Raw genomic sequence first — 18,885 nt, forward strand, 5'->3', positions numbered from 1 at the left:
ATAAGAAAAGCCTTACTTTTAAAGAACTCAATGCATTCTCAATTAAAGACACTGAGATGGTATGTTAGCAAAATCTATGAACTCCTCTGATAAGCAATTAGAACAGAGAAGAAAGAACTGGCCATCTCAGCCAGACAGTGTGGTGTCTATGGAGGAGAGTATAGGCGGGACCAGAAAACAATTAGTCTAGGTCACACTGGTTGTGTTCTCACCACCTCCTTAGTGACGAGCGTCTCGACACGGCTGTCATGAACCACTGCGTGTCCTTTATCACTCACTGTATTTAAGGATGATCATAAATTGCCCACAGTTTTCACTACAGTCATTATCAGTAAAATTGTTTTTTCATTTTCTTTAAGCCCAAAGTTCACATTTTCCTCTTGATATTGTTGGATAGTGGTATTTGGAAGAGATGAACCGTACTTGATTTTCAGGGGGCCAAGGTGATCAGAAAGATCATTCTTCCCAGGTTCCTTCCATCAGGGGTGAGACAAATTGCATTTTACATGTTGACCCTCATTGTATTTTAGCTGCCGTATGCTTTGTGCCTTCTCCAGAAGCTACTGAAGTTACATACTGTTAAGGGCTGAATTGTGTCCCCCCCAAATTCATATGTGTAGGTCTTAAACCCCAGTAGCTCAGAATGTGACTATATTTGGAGATAGGGTTTTTAAAAGATAGTTAAGGTAAAATGAGGTTATTAGGGTGGACCCTAATTCAATACGACTGGTGTGCTTAGAAAAAGAGAAGATTAGGACACAGGCATGCACAGAGGAAAGATCATGTGAAGCTACAGGGAGGAAAAAGCCATGGACAAGCCAAGGAGAGAGGCCTCAGAAGCAGCCAACCCTGCCAACACTTTGCCCTCAGACTTTTAACCTCCAGAACCGTGAGAAAACAAATTTCTGTTGTTTAAGGCATTTGGTCTGCGGTACTTTGCTATGATAGCCCTAGGAAACGGATACGGTCCCCTTTTGCCACCTCTATTCCTGATCCCGAGTGTGTGGGCCAGGACAGTTGTGTTTGTTAGACACACAAAAAGGAAGCACAGATGTGACCTACGTGGAGCCTGAACACCTGCTTCTGTTTCCAAGTCCCCTTCCACCTTCCCCTCCTGTTCTGCATCCCAAGGCTTATCTCCCCAGCATGAACTTCCCACGACAGTCAGACACGTCTCCTCACTCTCTTGTTCGTCCTGCCCCACGTACACTCTCCTGGGTTCTGCTTTTAGAGGAAATAGGTTTCTCCTCCAGTTTGGAACACGTTCCTGGGTCCTCCTCCCTTCCATCCTACCAGGCCCCGTTGCTGATTGCCCCTCTCGGGGGCTCAGCTTCTTCTCAGTGCCTTCCCTGCTTTATAATTTGTGCCATACCATCTCACACTTGATTTTTCTCTCTCTCTTTCTTTACAGCCTACCCAATTTTTTTTTTTTTTAAGTATTTCAGGTAGTTTATACAGGTACGTAAAGTACAGCAAGATAACATAGATTTGGCGTGGGGAAAAGAAAAAACAATGGCAGAGATATAAAAGGGAGCCAGGAATGACACCAATGGCAGAAAGCAGACTAGTCTTGCTACAGATTTGGCTCCCTTTCCAAGAAACCCACTTGAAAAAGATGGAAACTTCACAGCTATACAGTCCACACGGTATGGAAATAAATGGGAATAAACTGATTGCTCAGAAGTAGAACTGTTCCTGGTAATAGGTGCATTGTGTGATGCATGGCATCTTGCCACCTTGACAGTGGCCAACGGATGAGGTTTCATGGAAGCCCTCACAGGGTTACACCAAAGCTGAACTCAGTAAAGGCAGTTCTAAGGATGCCAGACAGTGGGATTCAGGTCAGTGTTCTTTGCTGGTCTCCTTGAATTTAGGCATAGATTTCAGAGGTCTTAGAGAAAGAAGGGGATGACATGCTTCAGGCAGTCCATCCTACTGCTTCTCTCAAATGAGCTTCGATAAACACCAAATAACGGGGAGCCATGAATTCAGTTCTCATACAATGGCAAGAACCTAGGCTGGGTTGCCAACTGAATTTTGATCGCTTGCCCTAAAGTTGCCTCAAACCAGGAATAAAGATGCAATTCCATTTGTCAGTGCCCTAAAGCCAGATATGCCCAGGAACACACCTGCAGCTGAACTGAGTAGGGGTTTTTGGTTCGTTGCATTGAGGGAAACTGCACACCTGCAGGAACTGTGGGGAGCCTTGGGAAGAAGATACCAGAAGGTTTATAATATTACAGGATTGGAGCTAGTGTTAGGTGATTTGCGGGGGAGTTCAAAGGAAGAAGGGGTTGGCTCTGGATTGAGTGCTATCAGGAATTTGGGGCAGTTCTGTGATTGGGAATCTTAGTTCTTCTCTAGAACGTGAGGAGGTCTGAAGCATGGGTAGCATTGTGATTGGGAGGAAGTGGCAGGCTGGCTTACAAGCTGAAAGGGAGGGTAGTTGGTTATTTTAGTGGCGTTTACACTTCTGTCTGAGCTCAGACGTGATCATGGGGCGGATTTCTTTTTGTCTCAGTTTATCACAGTAATAGAATGACTTTGTCTGGCATTGCCGTCTAGCGACACCCAGCTCTGTTTGCTGCTGTGAGGCCTGCTCGCTGCCATCAGGGGCTGCTTTTGTCTTTCTCACCGTGTAGGGGTTGAGGAGCCTCCCCAGGAGGGCGCCCCACTAGATGCGGGGGAGGCCTTCAAAGAGAGACAAGAGTGTCCCCTCAAACTTTGGCTTGAATGTGCTCAAACTCACAGGTGATTAAGGGAATTGAGGCCTCTTTTATTCCATATGGCAAGAAAAGAATTTTCTTTTTTTAATAAATTTATTTATTTGGCTGCGTTGGGTCTTCGTTGCTGTGCGCAGGCTTTCTGTAGTGACGGCGAGCGGGGGCTACTCTTCGTTGTGGTGCGCAGGCTTCTCATTGTGGTGGCTTCTCTTGTTGAGGAGCGCGGGCTCTAGGCACACAGGCTTCAGTAGTTGTGGCACGTGGGCTCAGTAGTTGTGGCTCACGGGCTGTAGAGCACGGGCTCAGTAGTTGTGGTGCACAGGCTTAGTTGCTCCACAGCATGTGGGATCTTCCCGGACCAGGGCTCGAACCCGTGTTCCCTGCACTGGCAGGCAGATTCTTAACCACTGCGCCACCAGGGAAGTCCCAAGAAAAGAATTTTAATCCCCCTAAAGTTTTAAGGCAAAGCCCTACTCCAGGCAGTGTCAATCTGCAAAATTAATATTAGCACATTGATCTTGGAACCTCTCCCACATCATCGGGTCCAGCTGCAAGGCCGGTGCTGCAGGTGAACTTTACTTTGGCATCTACAGATTAAAACTATGATTTTTCACGTTACTTGTTAAAAATATAACTCCCTTCTTAAAAAAACTGAACTTTAATTATTACTTAACTCAAAAATCATTGATAGAATATTACATTATAGAAAGTTTATAAAACAGAGAAGGAAAAAATATACAATCCTATTAATTAACCTAACCACTGTCATCTCTTTTATTCCTTCTATCTTTTTCATGTAGATTTTAAAAGTTTTAATCACTCCACACACAGAATTTCATAATTTTCTGATCTACTTTATAATGTACCATTTTACCTTATATCTGTGCTTGTCCATGTAACTATAGATTTTTTTTAGGTTTTTCTTTTATAAAAAAATTGACATAATTGACATATAACATTATATTAGTTTCAGGTGTACAACATAACGATTCAAAATATGTAAACATTGTAACATGATCACTGCAGTAAATCTAGTTAACAACCATCACCACACACAGTTACAAATTTGTTTTCTTGTGATGAGAATTTTTAAGATCTACTCTCTCAGCAACTTTCAAATATACAATAGAGTATTGTTAACTATATAGACATCATGCTGTACATGACATCTCTAAGACTTATTTATTCTATAACTGGAGGTTTGTACCTTTTGACCCCCTTCACCTACTTTAATGATTGTTTTTAATGGCTGTATAAAATTTCACATAGATTTACCATTTTCTTAGTTATACTTCTACTGATGGAAATGTGTAACTCTTTTCTTTCTTTTCTGCTTTAAATAGCACTAGGATGAAAAATTTTCAAGCATGTAGGTTCTCTTTTACTTTTTAGAGAACTGTTCTTTCTACCTGGAAGTTTTAAAGATTTTCTCCTTACCCTTGGAGTTTGGGAATTTTGTCAGAACATAGATAAATACCTCTCTTTTTTCAGTAATTTTGCCTGAAATTCATTAGGCTGTTTCTGAAACTCATATTTTTTTTTTCAGAGAAGTTTTTTTTTACTTTTGTTTCTTCTCCTTCTCTTCCCTTTTTTCTCCTTCTAGGACTCCTACTATCCTCAGGTTAGTTTCCTTGGTCTGTTGTCTAAGCCTCTTCTCTTTTCCCTCATGATTACCAGATCTTTGTGTTTTTACCTTGTGGTTTTACTTACTTCACCCTTTTGACCGTCCAGGCTACTGAATTTGAGTATCAAGAGTGATCATCTTCTTCTTAAATTCATGTACTGATTTTTTAAAAATGAAGTCTCTTTTCATGTGCTGAACTTGAATCTCTTCAGTGCTCGTATTATCGTATTATTTAGTGCTCTTATTTTATTTTATGTTTTTAAGGTTGCCCTCCATCTGCTTCAATAAGCTTTATTCCATCAGGGCCCTGCCCTAATCCTTGTTTCTTCTTCCTCTCTCTGACTGTCCAGCTCCCTTACCATCTGTTTATTCTTTTTCTTTGCTGCTCACTGGGGTTCAGAGGCTGGGATGCCTAAGCTGGGCTGGAGGGTGGGGTGGGAGGATGAGAGCATTGGAAGGCGAGGTGCTCTGACCCTGAAAGCTGGCAGAGCAGCGGTAGGAAGCCATCAGCTCCCTATCAAGGCATTGGATCGGGCAGGGGAGGCTTTCCACAGTCCTCCTGAGCCTCAGGGTTGGGGAACCCTTGGTCTGCCCATTCACTTCCTCCTCAGCCTCTTTAGTCTTTGGAAACTGGCCAGTGTCTGGGAATGCTCAGGTTGACCGATGGATGTCAGGTTTCCCTGCAGGGGTCCAGGGATCCCCGTGGATCAAGTTCTCCCCGAAAGCTGACTGCTTCAGAACCTTGCCCTGAGATGATCTTTTGCTGCCCCCTCACCCCCCAAAACTGGCTCTCACCTGGCCCAGAGCGTTAAAGCAGCCCACGCATGTCAGTTCACCTATCCACTGCCTGAATTGCTGCAAGGCTCACAAGAAATGAGATAAAGCTTGTATGAAGTTGTACGTGTAGGAAACACAGAATGCATCAAGGCACTGTCTTTCCAGAATTCCCTGCCTCTATGTTTTTCACGATTATTTTTGATATTTCAGCTCAATTATTCTTTCCTATAATTTTAGAATCAATCAAGTTTTAAAAATTCTATGAGTTTTTGTTTGGGGGAATGAATTGGCATCTTTTAAATATTTCATCATGGAAGATTGGGCTCTATATTCATTCAAACCTTCTTTATTTTAAGTTTCATTGTTTTCTGTATATACGGGCACACATTTTTCTCATTAAGTTATTTTTGGATACTGGTTATGATCATGAATTGTGCTTCTTTTATTTTTCTCATATTTTCTTTTGAATATGAACCAACGTTAATTTTCGAGATGCTCTTTCAGGGTAAGAGTCCTTAACCCTGGATGTAGTTTAGAATCATCTGAGGATCCTCATTTCTGGCAATTTGTATACAAATTTAAGCCATTCTTTTAGAATATTCTTTAAAAAAAAAGAGTGGGGGACACTGGAAATACAAAATAGGATATATTCAATAAAACAGATTTCTCCTGCCTTGTCTTTGTATTCCCGTATTTTCCCAAGAGGAAACTGTAGTTATTCTTCTAAAGCAAGTGTTGTAAAGGGTCAAATAGTAAGTACAGTTGATCTTTGAACAATGCAGGTTTGAACTGTGTGGATCCACTTATTTTTCAATAAGCGAGTATTTTTCAATAGTAAATACTATAGTGCTACACAGTTGGTTGAATCTGCGGATGCAGAAGAACCCAGTATACGGAGGGCCAACCAGAAGCTATATGTGGATTAACACACCCCACCCTGAGTTGTTCAAGGTCAACTGTATTTTACTCTTCGTAGACTCTTAGTTTCTGTCACAACTATTCAACTTTACTGTTGAATACAGAGGATGTGTATGTGTTCCAATAAAGCTTTATTCATGGACATTGAAATTTGAATTTCATGTCATTTTCATGAAATTATATTAGTCTTCTATTGATTTTTTTTTTTCAACCTTTGAAAAATGTGAAAACTGTTCATAGCACACAGAAACAGGTGGTGGGCTGTATTTAGCCCTAGGGCCATAGTTTGATGACCCCTGTTCTAGAGACATTCCATGCATATTCAATTACACATTCCTTCTGTTTCCTGGTATATTTATTTATTTATTTATTTTTTAAAAAGTATTTCTTTTTTAAAAAATTTTTTATAAATTTATTTATTTTATTTATTTATTTTTGGCTGTGTTGGGTGTTCGTTGCTGCGCGCGGGCTTCCTCTAGTTGCAGAGAGCGGGGGCTACTCTTTGTTGCAGTGCACGGGCTTCTCATTGCAGTGGCTTCTTTCGTTGTGGAGCACGGGCTGTAGGCGCGTCGGCTTCCGTAGTTGCAGCACATGGGCTCAGTAGTTGTGGCTCACGGGCTCTAGAGCGCAGGCTCAGTAGTTGTGGCGCACGGGCTTAGTTGCTCCGTGGCATGTGGGATCTTCCCAGACCAGGGCTTGAACCCGTGTCCCCTGCATTGGCAGGCAGAGTCTCAACCACTGCGCCACCAGGGAAGCCGCTATTTATTTACACCAGGAACAGGCTCCATGCTATACATAATGTTCTGCACTGAGCTTTTTCTGTTAAGGTTTCCTGGTGGTCAACCCATATCAGTTCGTAGAGTTACTTCCATTTTACTGGTCAGGTGATAGTCAGGCCCGTGCTGTGATGTGATGAGGAGCATTAAGTTTGTTTCTGATCTTGGGGACTTCCTTGGTGGCACAGTGGTTAAGAATCTGCCTGCCAATGCAGGGGTCACGGGTTCGAGCCCTGGTTCGAGAAGATCCCACATGCTACGGAGCAACTAAACCCATGTACCACAGCTGCTGAGCCCACGTGCCCCAACTACTGAAGCCCGTGTGCCTAGTGCCTGTGCTCTGCAACAAGAGAAGTCACTGCAATGTGAGGCCCGCACACCGAAGATTAGCCCTTGCTTGCCACAGCTAGAGAAAGCCCACGTGCAGCAATGAAGACCCAACACAGCCAAAAATTAATTAATTAATTAATTAATTATTTAAAAAGTTAGAAAAGAAAGATTGTTTCTGATCTTTGCCTTCCACAAGTAAAGCTGCAGCGGATATTCTTGTACATTGGTGCATCTCTGTGATTCTGTCTGTAGAATAAATTCACAAAGGAGTTATCAGTACTAACAATTCAGCATAAATATAAGTAAAGTTTCTGAGCAGAGGTTTGACCACTTTCATTGCAGTTCATTACAGGGCATGTCCAGACCACATCAAAGCCCTGGGTGGTTCAGGAGACACTTGTTAGCAGGGATCCTAGAGGGTAGGGCTTAAATTCGTAGATACAGGTATGTCTTAGATACCAATGTGCAGAGGACAGGGCGGGGGGTGGGGGAAGGAATACACAGTGAGCCCGCCCCTCACAGGACAGCAAGGCTCTGAATGACCCCTTAGGGGTGCAGATTAGAGGCTCCCTTACCACTCTCAGGGGCTGACTGGTGCCACACACAGCTGGAGAGGAGAGAGTGATTGGGTTTACGATAGGATATGGGAGGAAGAAATTTGAATTTCATGATTTGTAAAGAAATTACTTCGCCAGAAGATTATGCACTAATTTTATTAATTAAATTTTATTTTAATGGCAGATGGATGTCATCTACATGAATCTTTTGGGGAATCATTTCATAGCATAAGTAGTTCCCCCTAAAGTGATTTGTTTTATAAATCAAAGTTTGGATTAGCATATGACAACTTATATTTACACATATATATAGCCTTTGCACCCATGATAATTGCTGCCTCAGAAAGTGCAAACAGCAGATAATCCAAAATTAGGTTTATTCTTGGTCCAGCAAAGGTCTTAAGTCATTCCCAGCTTCTGTTTCTTCACCTCTAAAATGGGAGGGTTGAGATATTTGCTCTCCATGGTCCCTTCCAGCTTTAGGACAATGCAACCTGGACAATCAAGAAATGCCCAATAGATCAGTAGGTCCAGGAAGTCAGGAAATGTGTCTGTTTTTTTCTTATTATGATATTCTCCTGCTACTTAGAATAGTGGGTGACATTTAGTGGGCACCCAGGAAATGTTTGTTAAATGAATGAAAAATGAATATATCAAGTAGCTTTTGCATTTGTTGGAGATTCTTGTTGTCGAACCCAACAGTCATTCCCTCTTCCTTCTTCGGAATAGAACTCTGCTATTGTTTAAATGGCTACCCACCTCCATATCCCTAAGTTTCAAGGGATGTGCTCTCCAGACCCAGTGCTGAAAGGTGGCACTGGCCCATCAAAGTGATTCCATTGCTTTTGCCTGTGGTTGGATTAAGCATGGTCACATGATATAATTCTGGCTGTAATGATAAGTTAGGGGAAAATTACTGCAGGACTCTAGGAAATTTTCCCCATTGATAAGAAGGGACTCCTTGAATAAAGCAAACTGCCCATTGTCGTCCTGTCTACTTGACTCCTGGGATGATTGCAGCCAACTTACCATCATGAGGGAGCCAGCTGAGGACAAGTTGAGAAGCCTAGAGTGATAGAGCAGAAATATGGAAAGAATTTGAGTCCATGATGACAGTGTTCAAGCCCTGAGGAAACTAACTCTGGAGGAGCCCTGCTGCTGGATTTTGTAATAAGTGAAATCATAAATTCTTTATGATTTAGACAGTCAAGTTTTTTTTTGTTACGTGCAGCCAAAATCATCCTAATAAAATGTCACTTTTATAGTTATTATACAGATGACTTTGGTGAAAATGAAAGAATCTTTATTGCTTATAAGTTGGAGCTTATTGGGTAGAAAATAAAGATGCATTTTTATTATCCTTTCGCATGCTGTGGAAAATTGTAAAAAGCAAAAACTGTTAGATAGGGAAGAGTCTAGTATTGATGACAACAGAAAAAGCATACCTATCGCAAATTTTGTAAACCATGTAGAGATATTACAGAACTGGGCAGCTTTAAAAATGATTTGTGAGGCTAGATATAGTACAATATTTCCACTTTAAAATGGGTTAACATTTGTAATTGGTTACATAGATTTTTTGACTTTGATTTTTCTTTAAGGTGGTAGGCAAAAGCGCTCTGTTCCATATTTTATGCAAAATTCATGACGCTAGCATTAATAACTGAATCACTAAAATACAGGCAAAGCACCCACAGCTGTGTCAGTATCTTTAAAATAGAGAAATGTCAATTATTTCTTTGGTGTCCCACCCATAGCAGGAAGTTGGGTGCTGAGGCAAGCTTGCTAGAGGTTCAGGCCTCTACATGATTAGCTATAGTATTATGGGAGCACATTATAGGATTAGCTGAGGATAAGCTATTATTAGACCTGTCAATATTTGTTAATTGCTGGATACATCTCATCTCTGCCTCAACACAGAATCTCTCTCTTTTGAGCCCAAACACACACACACCTTGGGCCACAGTAATGGCAGTTGATTATAGTAAGCACTGGTCTCAAGGACCCTGAAAACTTAATTTTTGGTTACACTGTATTTTTCCAGGATTCTGGTGACAAGCGTCCATAACCCTGCTCTTATTCCAGAGGTATCTTTGCTTATAGAAAGCACCAGAGAGCTCTAAGCATAGAGTCCCACAACCACACAAATGAGGTTGTTACAGAGAAACAGAGCAACTGGATGATTGTGCTAGAAAAAAAGGTCTTTGAAACCTTGATTGACAAGTCCTACCAGTTGCAACAAAGAAGCCTTTCCATTCAATTATGTGATCATAACATTCTTAGTCATAAGCTGTCATAAATTTCTTCACCTTATAACCACTCTTATTTCATTTATTTTGCTTTCTCTTCTTGCCTCCGTGCTTTTTTTTGCTCCCACCCATTCACCCTCCTTCCTTCTTTCTCATAGGTTTGAGGAGGTGAAAATTTTGCCTTACAATAGTAGAGAAGTGGTCTTGTGGTTTTTCACAGACAGAAGTCCTATGTTAACGTAAAGCCACTAGTTGGAGGTGTGATAAATGGCATATTCCATTCTGTTAAGGTCTAGAAGCCTTCAGAGGGGGCTAAGTCCACATTAGGGTTGCATGAATGCTTCAAGTCCATCACTGAGGTTAGTTCTATGCAGTAGAAGAAGCGCGATGTGATGGAAGGAGATGGCGATTTAGAAGGAAGCAGGCCTGAGTTCACAAAGCATCTGTGTTACCCAGTAATTGAATGACTTCAACCAGATAATTAGCCAATAGAAGAGACGCCTCAGTTTTTCGTTTGCCAAATGGGATATTAATATAGACCTTGTAAGTATTAAGTGGGAGGAGGCATGGGAAACAGCTTAGCACTCACTCACTTTACAAACTTTTCTTGAGTACTACTCTGTGCCAGGCATATGTAAGGACAGGAAATTCACAACCAAATATGGCACAGTGCCTGACCCCAAGAATTCCAGAAAAGAAGCCCAGAGGAGGCTGGAGATGGTGGCGATGATGATGGTACAGTGACAGCGAAGGCTTCACTGTAATAATGAAGATCCCTGAGATGTATCACGAAGGCCGAGCAGGAATTAGGTCAAAGGAGAAGTGAGGGGAAGGGTAGGTCAGCTTGAATGGAAATGTAGTGAGGACACTAAGGTTTCCCAGAGCATGAGGAATTACCACTGGAATTGTATGGCTGGATCAAAGGGAGTGATGGAGGTAGTGATAGGAGATGAAACCAGAGAATTTGTCAGGAATCCCACCGTAAAGGGCCTTGTGTGCTGACGTATGAAGTTTGGACTTACCCAGGTCACTTGGTCACATAGCCTGTAAGGGGTAGGTAGATGTAAGGTGGAACTCAAGTTTTCTTTTTTCTTTTTTATAAATAATTTTTATTGGAGTACAGTTGCTTTACAGTGCTGTGGTAGTTTCTACTGTACAGCAAAGTGAATCAGCTCTATGTATACATATATCCCCTCTTTTTTGGATTTCCTTCCCATTTAGGTCACCACAGAGCACTGAGTAGAGTTCTCTGAGCTATACGGTAGGTTCTCATTGGTTACCTATTTTATACATAGTGTCAATTGTGTATATAACTCAAGTTTTCTAAATCCAAGACCAGGAGTTCTTCATTACAGCTCACCGTCTCCTTCGGTATGGGACCTTAACATAGTGACCTTAACCTCAGTGCCTGCAGGCGTCACCCGTAATGGTATAGTCTGGATTAGAGAAGGGGGAAAGTGTAGCCTAAGTTTATCCTTGGGATGAGGAGGTACAGGTGGACCCACCAAGATGTTAGCTGCATGGTCAGGGGCAAGCTTGGGCAAAGTAGTTAGCCTATGGCTTCTAAAGCAGAGGGAGTTTGAGATTAGGTGCCATAAAAGACCAATAGCAGGTGGGAAGCCCATCCAAAAGTGAGTGAGGACTAGGAATAGGGGTTGATGCCCTGGGTCAAGCAATAGGTAAGCACGATTACAGAGTAGGAAGGAGTAAAGATTGCAAGAGGGAAGAGGGTTCGGGACCCTCTTCATAAGGGCTGTGAGGCTCAAAGTCCCTTGTTACTTATTAGGTTATTTATAAACTAGTAAGTTTTATAATTAGGTCTATAATTAGATTATAAAGAACCTAAAAAATAATCCCTGGCTGCAGAGGGTGTGCATGAGCTAAATGCACTCCTCGTTAAATGCACAGAGTTGGCACAAAGGGCGAGTTGTAATTTGCAAAGAGAGCATCCATTGTAACTGAGCTCACCTTTGCAGTATACCACTCCCATGCCCCAGTGAGGGAGCTTTCCACTTCCTTCGGTATCTTAGCATGTGCTTTTCCTTCTTATGTCCTAAGGCCCTCCGAATGGAGGTTGCCATTTGAATATTTACATAGTAAACATTCCCTTGAGGATAACCCAGGCTTTAAACAGTCATTTGTTGAAACTCACCTGCCTGAGAATGTTACACTATCTTCATATCCTAAAGAACATCATTGTCCCAGAAAAATCATGCTAGAGAGAATTCGCATTTGGGGAAAAGTTATCAATAGATGGCAGAAGGGAACAAAAAGGACCCCCAAGAAAACCCATTCCAGCTGCTTTCTGGGCTAGAAGGCCAATCCAGTACTACACGTCTTCAAGCAGTGTCATCTTGGTAAACCTGTTTCTGTTTGCTTTGCTGGGGTTAATTTCCCGTCAAGTTGTTTGGGTATTAGACCATAATGCTCTGAATTTGACAGTCCTGGCTTGCTTTCGGTAGAGGGATTACTGTTGGTATGTGTCACTGAAAGTAACCAGTTCTTTATTCCTCTGCCCCCTCTTGCCCAAACTAGAGAAGCATATTCTTTCAAGATCATTTTTCAGTGTCTATATGTCATCTTGATTTTGATCTGGAAATACTAAAGTACATTGAATTCTAGCTAGTGCCCTGAAAAGATCAAGGAACCCCTGCACTGTGTTGCCCGCAGACCAGCTGGGGCTGCACTCATCCAAGACTTGCTTTTGGGTTGATGCCAGTTACTGAACCCTAAATTCATGCATTTTGGGGAAAACCTAATGCTCCAGTTTGCAATGGCACTGATGTTTTTCAAATTACTTCAGAGCCATGAAGACATGGCTCTTTCTAAAATAGCTTGCAGATTCCGCATCGTAGTATATATAGTAAAGCCAGAAATTTTTTAGAACTCTAAAAAGAAATGTATGAGGCTGTGCTTTTCTATGGAGCACAGTTGCAAAAGTCATCTTTCCTAATTTGTTAGAGTCTGAAAACTTCCTTTAGAATCCTCAGTGGACTCTGGGTCCAGCAGAAGATACTGCCTGTCATCTACTAAGTGATCGGGTAAAACCACTGGAGGACCTAAACTTTCAAACGTCATGATGAAAGGATGCAAACACCATCGTAGCTTGCTCCTGGAAATGGGACTTATCAAAGCGAGATATGCTAATTCTGGAACTAAGGCTCTTGCCGCATCTTCCTTCTTTCTCCTCCTACTTTTCTGCTTTCATCATTTCCTGAGGATGGCGGGGGTCAGGGGGTGGGGGAGTGTCAAGTAATCACTCTGTTCCTTCTGAAGGGATCCAAATCTTTCAGCAGGGCCATATCGTCCATCAATTTACTCATATTTAAGAATTGCATTCTCAAATGACTAACACTGCTTATCTTCTCCTGTCCCATAAAAACCATTCCTGTGATTTGGAAATATTCTGATAATCTTGGGTCAGAAAAACCAATAGGTGGAACGGAAGCTTAATGATGGCAGAGATCGTGAATTGAAGTATCCCAAGCGCCTAGAAGAGTGTCAGGCACAGAATGAGCATGCAAAATATTTGGTAAATAATAACAGAAGGAATGAATAAAGATGCAAGTGCGTTGGTCATTAATTAAGCAAGTCCAGAGAGTATGAGGTGCTATTGGAAAAGTGCAGTTTCCTCTGTTCTTCCCTCTTGGGTTGAGAGGTTTGAATCATGGAATGAGGGTGGAAGAATGGGTGAGGAGAGGTTTGAGAAGACTTGGAACTTTCAGAGAACAAGGTGAAGGGAGAAGAAAAGGCTTAAAAATGAACAAACAGTAAATACCCTAAGGAATTGAAAGCAGGGACTTGAACAGATATTTGTTCACCAATGTTCAGAGTATCATTTTTACAATAGCCAAAAGATAGAAGCAACTCAAATGTTCATCAACAGATGAATGGATAAACAAAATGTGTTATGTACATATAATGGAAAATTATTCAGCCTTTAAAAAATGAATTTCTGATACATGCCATAACATAGATGAAACTGGAACACATTATGCTAAGTGAAATAAACTGTAAACAAAAGAACATACTGCATGATTCCATTTATATGAGGTAGAGTAGACAAATTCATTGAGACAGAAAGCAAAAATAGAGGCTACCAGAGGCTGGGGAAGGGGAAATGGGGAGTCATTGTTTAATAAGTGTGAAGTTGCTATTTGGGATGATGAAAAAGTTCCAGAAATGGATAGTGATGATGGTTGTACAACATTGTGAATCTACTTAATGCCACTAAATTGTACACTAGAGATGGCTAAAATGGCAAATTTTATGTGATGTATATTTCTCCACAGTTAAGAAAATAAACAACAACAAAACCTGACATTTTGATATGCCCAGGAAGCAAAGGAAACTCCATCTTTTTCTCTGCCGTGGTACAAAGGACTTTGGCATCAGACAGAATTGGCTCAAATTTAAGCCACACCCCTGGTGTGGATTTGGTCAAATTAGTTAACCTCTCAGAGTTCTGGTTTTCTCACTGGTAAAATGGAGATGACAGAAATACTGAATTATTATGATGTGAGAATGTATGTTATCATGTATGTAAAACTCTTTAGCACAGGCAATAAATGGTCAGTTGATGTCTCTCTCACTCTCTTCCCATCTCTCTATGCTCACCACCCTTCCCAGCGTCCTCTTCTATCTCTTCCATTTTACAACATGTGGTGCCCTGATCCAGGGCCTAGATCTCTAACAGATGATGTTCTCCCTGGCTGGACTCAGGGAAGAGTTCCCATAGAGAAAGCCATTCCTGATCCAGGTGTGTGTTTTGAAACCTTTCTGTGCAGTTATTTCAAATTTGAGCTCCCGTTCCTTTTCTTGTGCCTCTGGCATTGCCTACTCAGCCTACACATTCCTCCTTGCATCAGGGAATTCAGAGTCCGACCTGTTTCTTGGATCATCTTACCTTCCTTAGCACCAAAGCTAAAAGAACGTCCTCAATCCTATGGGTTGAGGCCATTGGAGCCCTTGCTTCATTCTCTCTTTTACAGTTATTTTTATTTAAAAAATTATGTAGGTATAGTTTTGAGAGTTAAACAGTTCTACAGTGATTATGATGAAAAATAGTCTCCTCCCTCACCTCTGATCCCAGCCACTCAGAAGCAGGTGCTATTAACTATTACTGCTGTTATTGCTAATCTTGCACTCCACTTTCTAAATAATAAGACTTTATTGCTATACCCTGTTTTTTCCCTCAAGTTAGATATTTTCAATTGACTTCTTAGAATAAAAGATGAAGATTTTACTCACTTAAAAATCTTTCCCAATTTTCTACCTCCCCGTTCTCCCTCCCTACATCTTTCCATTATACGATTTTGGATTATATTAACATTTAAAGTTTAGATTTTTAGAGTGATGTAAATCTTATTCCCAATGGTAGTATTTTTATTATTTTACTTGTACAACTTATAGTATTTTTATTATTCTTCTTGTGCAACTACTTTTAATTTCCTTGGAAATAATAATCACTTAACTTTTTATTTGTTTGGTAAATCTTTTTAAGACCTTAAATGTCTGAAAATGTGTTAACTTCACCACCACGTTTGACTAGTAGCTCGAGTAGAGAATTCTAGATAAAACTAATCTTTCTTCAGCATATTAAAGCCATTTCTTCTAGTTTTGGCATTGCTGTTGAGAAGTTCAGTGACATTGTGATGTCTGATCTTTTATATCTGACCTACTTTTTTTTCTGGAAGTAATTATGATCTTCACTTTGTCCTCAGTTTTCCGAAGTGTTGTGGTGCTATATCATGGTGTGTGTGTGTGTGTGTGTGTGTGTGTGTGTGTGTGTGTGTGTGTACTGTGCTGGACCTTCAATGGGCCCTTTCAACCTAGCAACTCATGTCTTTCTTTTAGTCAATACTCATAAATTATTTCTTTGATAATATTCTTTATTTCATTTTCTCCACACTCTTTCTGAAGCTCTCTCTTTGAGTGTTGGATCTCCTAAACTCATCCTCTAGTTCTCATATATTTTGTCTCCTATTTTCTACTTTGTCTTTTGTTCTGCTTTTGGGAAATTTTTTTCACCTTTATCTTTGAGTCCTTCTACGGACCTTTTAATTTTGGTTCCAATGTTTAACTTCCAAGAGCTTTTTCTTATTCTCTGAATGTTCTTTTTTACAGCATCCTGGCTTTATTTTATGCATGCAATAGCTTTTGTCTTAAAGTTATGAATTCTAGAGATATTTTTGGACAGTTTCCTCTGTTTTCTCCATTGACACTCTTTCTTCTGAAGTTCTTTTTTTCCTGTTTGTCTAATTTAGTTCATTTTTCATTGTGGGAGATTTTCCAAAAATTTTTGTGACCCTTGGTTGTTTATTCATATGTAAGAGTAAGGGGATCAAATGCTGATTAAAGCTCTGTGAGCCCTAGGTGGGCTTGCTGGCTGGTGGTTTTCCCCATCTGTGACTGGGTCCAGGACCTGGCCAGTTTTAGAGGGAATTCAACCATTGGCAACTAAAGATAGTTTTCCTCGGTCAAATTAAAACCTTTAAATTTTTGTGGTGTGTGTGTGTGTGTGTGTGTGTGTGTGTGTGTGTGTACAGGAGTGTAAATCTGCCTGAATCATTCTGGGAACTAACACAGTTGGGGCTCTTAAGATGGACAATGTTGACTCCCAACTTGATTACCCTGTTTTCATCCAGAGTCTTTCTGGTTTATTCATTCCAGAGTGTAAGCTTGCAGATTTCTATCAGGATTAGGGAGTAAGTCATCTGGGCTATGAGAAAAATCTAAGGGGTTTCTTATTTATTGTATAGGTGGGAGGTAATGGAAATACTCTTTAAAATGGCAAGTTTAGAAAAATTGGATACAAAATGAATGCTCATCAACAGGGACAAGGTTAAGTAAATTGCGGCACAGCCATATCATGACATACTATATAGCCTATAAAATCATGCTTTAGACAAGATATATTACATAGGAAAATTGTCATCTTGTATGGCTAAGTGAAAAAAGACGAAGGCTATAAGAGATGTGTAAAATGTGATTGTGTTTTTATTAAAACAAAACTAAAAACTGCCTTACTGTAAACTTTCTATCTCTATAAATATTTTAGTAGTAAGACAAGGGAAGTGTTCATAAAATAATCCAGAGGATAGAGCTCTTTAAAAATAAGATGGAAAAGTTTCCAAAAATTTTTCGTCCCATCTGATAAATACAGCTGTAAGGAAATAGTTTTTCCAATTACTCTGGCTATTTATTTTCTGCTTCTAATCTTTTCATCTCTATGGCTCACACATGCTTCTGCATGATTTTTTAGCCAATTAGGAAGTGGGGTGCAAGCTCTCTGATACCAAGTTATCCAGGACCCTGCAGCAAACTTTTGTGGCATGAACTCAGGAAACCAAAAAACCCTGAGGCCAGGAGGCGTATAAAATGAAGAATGAAAGCGAGCAAGTTGCAAACATCTTTGGAAAAAAACAGCATTTAGGGGGAAAACATTCAGTCTTTTATTATTAAGATGTTAGCAATAAGCATTTTGACAATGCTCTTTGTGAGGTTGAGGAAGTTCTATTCCTAGTTTGCCTAGAGTATTTATCAGGAGTAGATGTTATATTTTCTCAAATGCTGTATCTGCATCTATTGAGACAATCATATTTTTAAAAAAATCTATTAATAGTGTAAGTACATTGATTTATTTTCAAATTGTAAACCAGCTCTGCGTCCTTAGAATAAATCCCATGTGGTCATGATGTATTAACTTTTTAATATATTGTTGGGTTTGATTTGCTAATACTTTGCTAAGAATTTTTACATCAGTGTTCATGAGGGTTATTGATGTTTTCTTATAATGTTTGCCTGGTTTTGGTATTAGAATCTTTTGAAATGACTTGAGAAATATACCTTCCTCTTCAATTTTCTGGAAGAGATCAGGTAGAAATGGTATTTTTCTTTCTTCTTGAACGTTTGGTTGAATTCTCTAGAAAAGCCATTTAGAGGACCTTGAATGCTAGGCTCAAGAGCTTGGCCTTCACTCTGAAACCTTCACTGGTCTCTATGGTAAAGAGATGATGTCTGAAAAGTGTGTTTTGGGAAGATGGATCTGGAAGCTGTGGGCAGGAGATATGTTGGCAGTGAGGGCCTAGACAGAAGCAGCAGGAAAAACATTATAATTTCCAAAATTTCTGCGGATAAAGCTTTGCTCAATTTTTCACAGGCTTGAGGGAACTCCCCACATAAAAAGGAAAGTGACTCCATTTGATGAAAACTGCAAACAGGCTGGAAGGTGGCTTTTCTTCACGGAGAGGCTCTAAGGGTGGTGCAACTGTTGTCACTGAAAAATTAATCTTGGTGCCCAAGGTTTCTAGTTCAGCTAAATAAGTCCAGTCTGGCTTTATGCCTGCTTTATGAAGTCCCCAATCCAGAGTTAGATTTCAGCATTTTTAAGTGATTGAAAGTTTTTTTAAAGGAAAGTGATTATTGTGGTCTGAACGCGGGTTGGAAAAGAATTTCTAGACACAAGGCAGAATGTAAAGGAGATAGATTTATTAGAGGGAAGGGTCGCTGCCAGAACAGCGAACTGACTTCCTAGTAGTCTGGGAGAGTCGAGCCCGAACATGTGCTGTTGATCAGTTTTTATAGCCAGAAAACAAAGGAACGGTCCAAGGTGAAAATTTCGTTTACTGATTGGTCGAGGCACATATACCTTCCTTCTATAGGGTGGGAGTGGGACAGGCCAGATGCCTTTCCTTATTTGGGACAGGTCCCATGGCCCAGGTGGGCGTCGCCCAGGTGGTCTCAGGAATTTCGTAACCATCGCAACATGGTGAGTAGGGAGTGTAAAGCTGAAACTTTTCAGGCAGGGTCGTCCTTTGTCCTTGAAGCACCATTGTCCTTGGAGCGCCACAATTATTTCAGATTTTCTTTTCTTTACAGGTTTAAAGAGTCATAAAGGAAACACACATCTTAAGGACTCGTTCATAACAC

The sequence above is a fragment of the Balaenoptera borealis genome (genome assembly GCF_965194805.1).
Source record: "Balaenoptera borealis genome assembly, chromosome: 8".
In the NCBI taxonomy this organism is placed as follows: Eukaryota; Metazoa; Chordata; class Mammalia; order Artiodactyla; family Balaenopteridae; genus Balaenoptera; species Balaenoptera borealis.